At 38.1% G+C, this 8,547-nt stretch overlaps 1 long non-coding RNA gene across 1 annotated transcript in view; it reads right to left on the reverse strand.

Moving 5' to 3' along the window:
* Window positions 1-8,142, reverse strand: part of LOC121862412 — a 16,435-nt gene extending 8,293 nt beyond the window's left edge. Inside the window, exon 1 of the long non-coding RNA XR_006088225.1 lies at window positions 7,856-8,142. This is a non-coding gene — a long non-coding RNA (uncharacterized LOC121862412). The remainder of the gene's footprint in view (window positions 1-7,855) is intronic.
* Window positions 8,143-8,547: the final 405 nt, after the last annotated feature.

Consider the following 8,547-nt stretch of genomic DNA (forward strand, 5'->3'; position numbering starts at 1 on the left):
CCACCCGGCTACTACTACCACCACTTTCAGTAACTAACACCTTCACTACAACCACTTCCTGTTACTACTACTACCACCTCCTGTTACTACTACCACCACTTCCTGTTACTAACACCTTCACTACAACCACTTCCTGTTACTACTACCTTACCTGCTACAACTACCACCACTTCCTGTTACTACTACCACCACTTCCGGCTACTACTACCAACACTTCCTGTTACTAACACCTTCACTAACCACTTCATGTTAATACTACCACCACTTCCTGTACTACCACTTCCTGTTACTACTACCACCACTTCCTGTTACTAGCACCTTCACTACCACCTGCCTACCACCACTTCCTGTTACTAACACCATCACTACCACCACTTCACTGATACTACCACTTCCTCCACTTCCTGTTACTACTACCTTCACTATGTGAGGGGTTGTCAGACCACAGCTTACATCGCGAGGAAAGCCAGACTTGTCCCGACATTAGCCCAGGTCAAGTATAGGGTAACTCTGCGGTTGACCAAGGATTGTAAACCAACTAGCTCCCCCTCCCATGTCACACATGTAAGAAGGCACCAGCCGACTCTCTCCCAATATACAATAACCTACACCGCAGAAAGAAGTCCAGACCTGACCTCACAATTAGCCAGGTCACTTGTAACCCCTGGAGCCCAACTCAAGGCCTCTCGTGTTACACGGCCCCACCTGACGACTTCTCCTTACATCTCAGAAACTCCAGTCTGACCCGACGTTTGAGAAGTCAAGTGTTGGGGAACTCTCACGGTTGCTCTCCCAATATACACATGGCCCCACCTGATGACTTTCCCAGATAGTTCTGAAAAGGTCCAGGCCTGACCGCACATTTGCGGGGTCAAATGTAAAGAGACCCTTCGCCGCCCCCCAGGCCAGCTGAACCTGACGGCTCGCTTCCCAATATATAGGACGTCCTGGTCCTCCCTCGAGGATTGGCAGAGAAGCAGTTGTCTTGTAACTAGTGAGGGCCAGCTACCACGTCCCCAGTCCCGCTCGAGAGAAGCCCACCACTAAGTGTAACGAAGTCTCAGCTGGGTCCATCGACAAAGTGCTGTCAACTCCACGTGTAACAGTAAGTGCTGGCTGTGTAGACTGTAGAAGTGCAGTGATCCCGAACCTCCCCAACGATCGACTTAGTGAAGTGCCCATTTTAATTGTGAGGTTAGGTTATACGAGAATACCATAGTCTATCATAAATTGTGTACGAACCCCCCCTATTAATCCCCCCTATTGAACTAGTAAAATAAAGCTGTAACACGCATTGGTGTTTTATATACTACACTTGTACTGTGCCTGTGTTAATATACAGTGTTGACATCATACCCTCGAGACACGCTACCATTTCCTCTCGCTATAATACTCTACTACTATAAACTCCTAACTTACCTCTTCATGTGAGATTTTGTCTCATTACAGCAAGTCTAATATTTTCCTTATTTAACCTAACCCCCTATCTGTCCTGAGTGGTTATATAATGTCAGTATTTAACTTATCCTTATTTAACCTAACGTAAAGTATTCCCCTACTGGGGAAACGCGATTTTTTCAGAGTTGGGTCATTTATTATATAGCATTGTAATGCGATTCAGACAACCGGCACACTAGACACTCCCCCTCCCATGGCTAGCTGAAGGCATTATAGTATAAATTATAAAAAAGAAACACTTCCCCCAAAAGAGAACACTCACTAGCAATAAACAACAAAAATTATGGTGTAAAAGCAGTATGTTCTTGCTAGAATTGTTGCCAGCATTAATATATGTACATGTTAACCTATTGGTAAATTTTTAGTCATGCACCGTTATTTCCATCTCTGTTATTAATGTGTATTTCCTATGTTTAGACAATTCTAAGAAATTTTTCTTATATGATATTTCCGCCGGAAATTAAGGATAACCGAGATAGTAATTTTTTCAATATTATCAGATTTCCTCAGCCAGAAGTGTCGCCATGATTTGTTTACATCTGGTCGAGAAGGTCTTAAGCGTCTACAGCGCCTGTGTCGCGGTGGCTATAGCGACAGGAGACTTATTATTGGGCAATTTTTTTTCAAAATGGAGGGGGGGGGGAGGGACATGAACAAAGAGGGGTTAGGTTGTTAGTTTTTTTTCAGTTAAGGCTGTTGAGTGAGTGGAAGGTGTATCTGAAAACTAGTGATTTCCGGCTGAAATGAATATCAAATTCGTTCGAAGCTCATCAAATGTGACCGAGGAAATATAATAATATTGACAAATTAATAGGTACCGTATATACTCGTGTGTAGTTCGAGTTTTTAAGACCAAATTTTTAGGCAAAAAAGTTGAGGGTCGACCTCTACATGGGTAGTAGTTTTGATAGGTTGAATCCGTACGTGATGGGAAGGGCGAGGAGCAACTTTTAGCTTCAGACATGAAAAATATTCACCATTTACTGCCAGTAAACAATGGAAACGTAAAATATGTACCAATTAGTACTGAAAAGTTGTGCAGTGCCTTCAGCAGATGAGCTCACCAACTTACAAAAGGCTAACTTACCTTACGTGCTTTCAGTAGTCTATTTTGAAGTTCTGAGTACAAGCTAACTTATCATATATACGGTATCACAGTACTCATTGATCTACAAAAAATACCGGTAAAAAAAACTTTTCTATATTTCACACTTAATATAATACCCGGCAATCCACCTCAACCTCATATTGTTTACAACGATGCACGACGCACCACCAGCTGTTGAGTATCATGGTACACGTGTTTTTCGAATCGTTTTCAGTTAAAAAAAACTGTTACATCACACGTATATTTTACCTTAACTGTGCCTCAATAAATATATTCTCGGAAATAAATAGTAGTTTTGCTGAAACGTGATGTATTTCAATGTAAAATAGGATAAAATACCTGGCGAAAACAAAAGACTTTACCTAACCTTCCGATGTTCAAGAGATGTTACTCGTTTTTTAATAGTTTTCGGTTAAAATACTGTTATATTACAATGATATTCTATTCATACTGTGCTTGATATAATGCATTCATGGAAATGTAATATTTTTTCTGTACGTATTACTGCACAGTGGAAAGTGGGATAAAATCAAGACAAAAACAATCGACTTTCGCTTTCTTTCATTGTTCAAAAGATGTTACCGTAATCGCTTTTCGAATGGTTTTCATTTAAAAACTGTTGTATTACAATAATATTCTATCCTAATTGACTTGAATAAATACTACGATACCATATTTCTGAATATTTTCATTAAAATCCATCAAAATCATTTTCCTTGTCATTGTCTTCAGCACCAAACAGTTCCTCCCAGTCCTCTCCTTGAACAGGGCTAGTGGGTACGTGTTTTTCGAATCGTTTTCAGTTAAAAAACTGTTGCATCACAAGTATATTTTACCTAAACTGCGCCTGAATGAATATATTCTTGGAAATAAATAGTAGTTTTGCTGAAACGTGATGTATTTCAATGTAAAATAGGATAAAATACAAGACGAAAACAAAAGACTTTACCTAACCTTCCGATGTTCAAGAGATGTCACTCGTTTTTTAATAGTTTTCGGTTAAAATAATGTTATACAGTCATCCCTCGTTTAACGAGCGCCTCGGTTAACGAATTACCTTCCATAAGAATCTTAACTTCGGTTAATGAGCATTCCCTCGATTAACGAATTCCTTACGAATTTTTCCCAACATGTTTTTGCCTGCATTTGGCTGCCCACCAGCTGTAGTAGTAGTCCGCCAATGCAGTAATCGGTTCTAGGGCTTAAATTCCTTACTATTTTAGTAAATATCAAGAAGTTTGTACTATTCAATAATTTTAAAAGTTTTATTTTAAATTTTTTTTAGTCATTTTAACAATTATTTAACATAATTTAAGTACAGGGAAACTAGTTTTTAGCACGCCAAACAGCCTGTCAACATACCATACAGGCGTCAGTCTCTCTGTCTTTTCAGTGGAGGTAAAAGCTTGCTTCAGACTCTCTTCAACATAAATGCTTTTTTTCTGTGTTTCCACTCAAATTACTGGTCATTTTGAAATTTATTTTACATATTGACAATATATAATGCAGTGCAGTGTTGATTTAAAGAAAATAATCTTGAATTACACCAAGTGAACTAAAATTTTATGGGTAAAATGGTGCCATGGGGTGACTTCTCTTCCACCCCAATGCCTTCTCTTCTTCCTTCTCCTCCACCCCCATTTAAATTCCCATCATCATCATCCAGGACCCTTCTACATACAGACCCCTAAGTAAGTGTACTTTACTACCTTTTTTGTTGACTTTAGGCAATACTCGGTGAGCTGGAACCAATTACCCAAAAACCCATTGAAACAATGGTTTCGGTTAACGAGCAACCTTCTAGAACGAATTGTGCTCGTTAACCTACGGACCACTGTATTACAATGATATTCTATTCATACTGTGCTTCATATAATACATTCACGGAAATGTAATATTTTTGCTGAAATGACGTACGTATTTCAGTGGAAAGTGGGATAAAACCATGACGAAAACAATCGACTTTCGCTTTCTTTCGTTGTTCAAAAGATGTCACCGTAATCGCTTTTCGAATGGTTTTCAGTTAAAAAACTGTTGTATGACAATAATAATCCCTCCTAAATGACTTAAAGAAATACTTGAATGGAAATATACAATATTTTTGCTGAAACTACCCGCGTTTCAGTGTAAAGTGTCGTAATAATGGTAAACAATTTGCCTTCGGCACTCGATGTTTCAGGCACGGCGACCCTCAATTTATAGGACGTAGTGTTTTTAGTCATATCATAAATTAATGATTTCTTGGTCAAAAAATCAGGGTTGACCTATAAACGAGTATACTGTATACGGTATTTTTGCGTTTACACACCACACATTCCTACCACTAATGTATTATCATATTCGAATAAGACGTCTAATTACAGTGACCCCTCGTTTAACGAACTCAATCCGTTCCAGAAGGTCGTTCGTTAACCGAAAAGTTCGTTAACCGAAACCATTGTTTCAATGGGTTTTTTGGTAATTGGTTCCAGCTCACCGAAAATTTCCTAAATTCAAAAAAAATGGTAGAAAAGTTCACTTACTTTGAGGTGTGTATGTAGAAGGCTCCTGGATGATGATGATGATGGGAATTAGAATGGGGGTGGAGGAGAAGGAAGAAGAGAAGTCATTGGGGTGGAAGAGAAGTCACCCCATGGCACCATTTCACCCATAAAATTTTAGTTCTCTTGGTGTATTTCAAGATTATTTTCTTTAAATCAACACTGCACTGCATTATATATTGTCAATATGTAAAATATATTTCAAAATGACCAATAATTTGCTTGGAAACACAGAAAAAAAGCGTTTAGTTGAAGAGAGTCTCAAGCAAGATGTTACCTCCAGTGAAAACAGAGAGAGACTAATGCCTGTTTGCTGTGTTAAGAGGCTGGATGCCGCGCATTAAACTAGTCACTTTACCTTCAATTATGTTCAATAATTGTTAAAATGACTAAAAAATTGAATATTAAACTTTTAAAATTATTGAATAGTATAAACTTCTTGATATTTACTAAAATAGTAAGGAATTTAAGCCCTAGAACAGATTAATGTATTGGCGGACTGATACTAAAGCTGGTTGCCCGGTCAGTGCAAGCGAAAACAAGTTGAGGTCGGTTCGTAAGAAATTCGTTAACCGAATTTTTGTTTGTTAGCCGAATTGAAGATCCTTATGGAAGGCAGTTCGTTAACCGAAATTTCGTTAACCGAGGCGTTCGTTAAACGAGGGGTCACTGTATAAGATAATTTTCATCTATTACATTACCGGCAGAAATTTATAATAACGGAGAAAGCGTATCCAAAATTTTCTCTATATTCTTCCATTAATCTTGCACCATTATTGCCTACCTCGCCTCTCACACTGCATGTCTCCTTCATAAATCGTCATGCGCACGTGTTCCCGTACACGCGACCAATCAAAAGCGTTTTTTTTTTGCAACCAATTAAAATGATTTGTGGTTTAATTTGCGGTATTTTTGGCCCAATCAAAATCGATTTTTATTTTGGGTCTCTCATATTTCCAAATTCATATTAATTTCCAACCGTGGAAGTCCGTGATGGGTGTCACTTAAATTACATGGAGCTGATTGTGAGTTTTTTGGGAAAAAAAAAAAAAAAACAACGAAGAAACTGTAGCATTTTTTTGATTGCATGGTGTTCTTCCAACCTCAGTAAAGTGTCATAAGTGCAGGACTGAATGTAAATATCGCAAAGACCAACATATGTGGCGTTGTGTAAGAATCTCAAAATCCAACAACGAACAAAAACCAGGCCAATAGAGTAAGAACATAAAAACATAAGAAAATAAGGAGTCTGCAATAGGCCGGTTGGCCTGTGCACGGCAGCTCCTGTCGAGAGTTACTACCACTCTCTATCATCCATGAATCTATCTAGCCTCCTTTTGAAACTTTCCAGAGTTCCCGCATTTACTACAAAGTTACTAAGCTTGTTCCACTCGTCCACCACCCTATTTGTGAACCAGTTTCTTCCTATCTCCCTCCTAAACCTAAACTCATCCAACATGAATCCGTTGCTCCGAGTCCTATCCTGCTCGGGTATTATAAGAACTTTATCTATATCCCCTTTATTGATTCCTTTCACCCACTTAAATACTTCTATCGTATCTCCCCGCACTCTTCGTCTTTCTAGGGAATGCAAGTTAAGTTTCTTTAACCTATCCTGATATGGAAGGTTTCTAAGTCCCGGAACCATTTTTGTCATTCTTCGCTGCACCGACTCTAGTGAATTTATATCCATTCTATAATAGGGGCACCAGAACTGAACCGCATAATCGAGGTGCGGCCTGACTAGCGCAAGATATAGTTGCAATAAGACCTCTGCACTCTTGTTACTTACACTTCTAGATATAAAACCCAATACTCTGTTTGCCTTATTTCTAACATTAACAGGTGATACCATCATATGGTGAGAGTTTGGTTTGGTTTAGTTTGGTTTTTGTTTTTCTAGTGTTTCTTGGTGTATTTTATATTTGCTTAACCATTTTTTTTTTCGGAAAACGTCCAACGAAAAAAAATTGATAAAAATAAAAAACGGCTAATTTCCACCAGAAATGAAGGTCATATTCAGTCTAAACACACACAAATACACTAGAAAAATATATTTTTGACTTTCTAACAGTGTGGTGGGACAGTGCAAATTTACCAATTAATATCTTGGTTATCCATAATTTCCGGCGGAAATATCATTGAAGAAAAATTTCTTGGAATTGTCTAAACATTACGAAATACACTAACCTATTTTTTGGCTAGTAAAATGAACTACTGCATATACCTGTACTAATTTTATGCCACAAACTAAATTAACCACTTCCTTTTCATCCTCCAACACATGAAAAACCAACTGTTACTAAACTATGATTTTGATAGGAATGAGTAATGTCAAATTGGTGTATTCCTACTAAAACCAAAGTTCAGAGATGATTTATTTTGATTTGTCAATGTAAATATGAAGACGGGTAATGCCTCCCTGGTTTACAAGAAAGAAGTGAACAGTTTGTTCAATGTTTTGTCCATTTCGTCACAGGTAATATACAGTACTAGGATTCCTATATGAAAATCTTATATAGTAGGTTTGTTATCATCTATTAGCAATGTAGTAGAGCTGTTCTGAGTTTTACCAACGAATTATAAAGAAAGGATTACATATGACGCAACTTAAATAATGAATAAATTTCTTAATTTTATATATACCAAATTTTAACTCTAGGTCCCTATAAAACACACACACCCACAATACATAACAACAACTAACTGTACCCGATAACAAGAACATGAGCCAGTGGACATAACTTACTATTTATGATTAAAATTGAGAGAAAAGTGTGTAGGGCAGCCTCAGGTGTAGTTGACCCACCGGCCTAAAGATGGCGACAGAGGAGACACCGTTTGCCTCGGTTGTAAACACTCCTTTGTAATCCACAATTCATATTTTTTTTTTGACACGTAGGCCTATACTACATTTCATTAACCCTTTAAAGGGTAGCGACCCACTTAGTTATTTTATTCTGGCGATTTTATTCAGCTGAGGGAAACCCTTGCCCGAGTCTGTCAATTAGAATATGACGTCCAATGTATATGAACTACTGTCTTGCATGGCAGCGAACAGTGGCTTCACCCACATGACTATGACCCATATATACTGCTAATGAATATGATGCATTTCTTTGTGTACGAACCTCTGTCCTGCATGGCAGTGAAGGTATATGCTGATAACCACAAGGAAACAAGAAAACACGAAGTTCCCAAGCGCTTTCGTGTAATTCACATCTGTACTCGCCCCTGGGAACTTCGTGTTTTCTTGTTTCCAATTCAATTTCAATTTCAATTGTTTATTCCTTGATAGAGGAAGCGGGATCCTAGTGCTGTCACTTGGTACCCCTGTGCAATAACACCAGAAGCATCTGGGAAGTGTCACAAGTATATACAGGATAAATATTATAAAGGGGCTTACTAAAGCCTAAGGAAGGAAGGATATTCCTTTAACAC

Source organism: Homarus americanus, unplaced genomic scaffold, assembly GCF_018991925.1.
Source record: "Homarus americanus isolate GMGI-L3 unplaced genomic scaffold, GMGI_Hamer_2.0 scaffold31037, whole genome shotgun sequence".
Lineage (NCBI taxonomy): Eukaryota > Metazoa > Arthropoda > Malacostraca > Decapoda > Nephropidae > Homarus > Homarus americanus.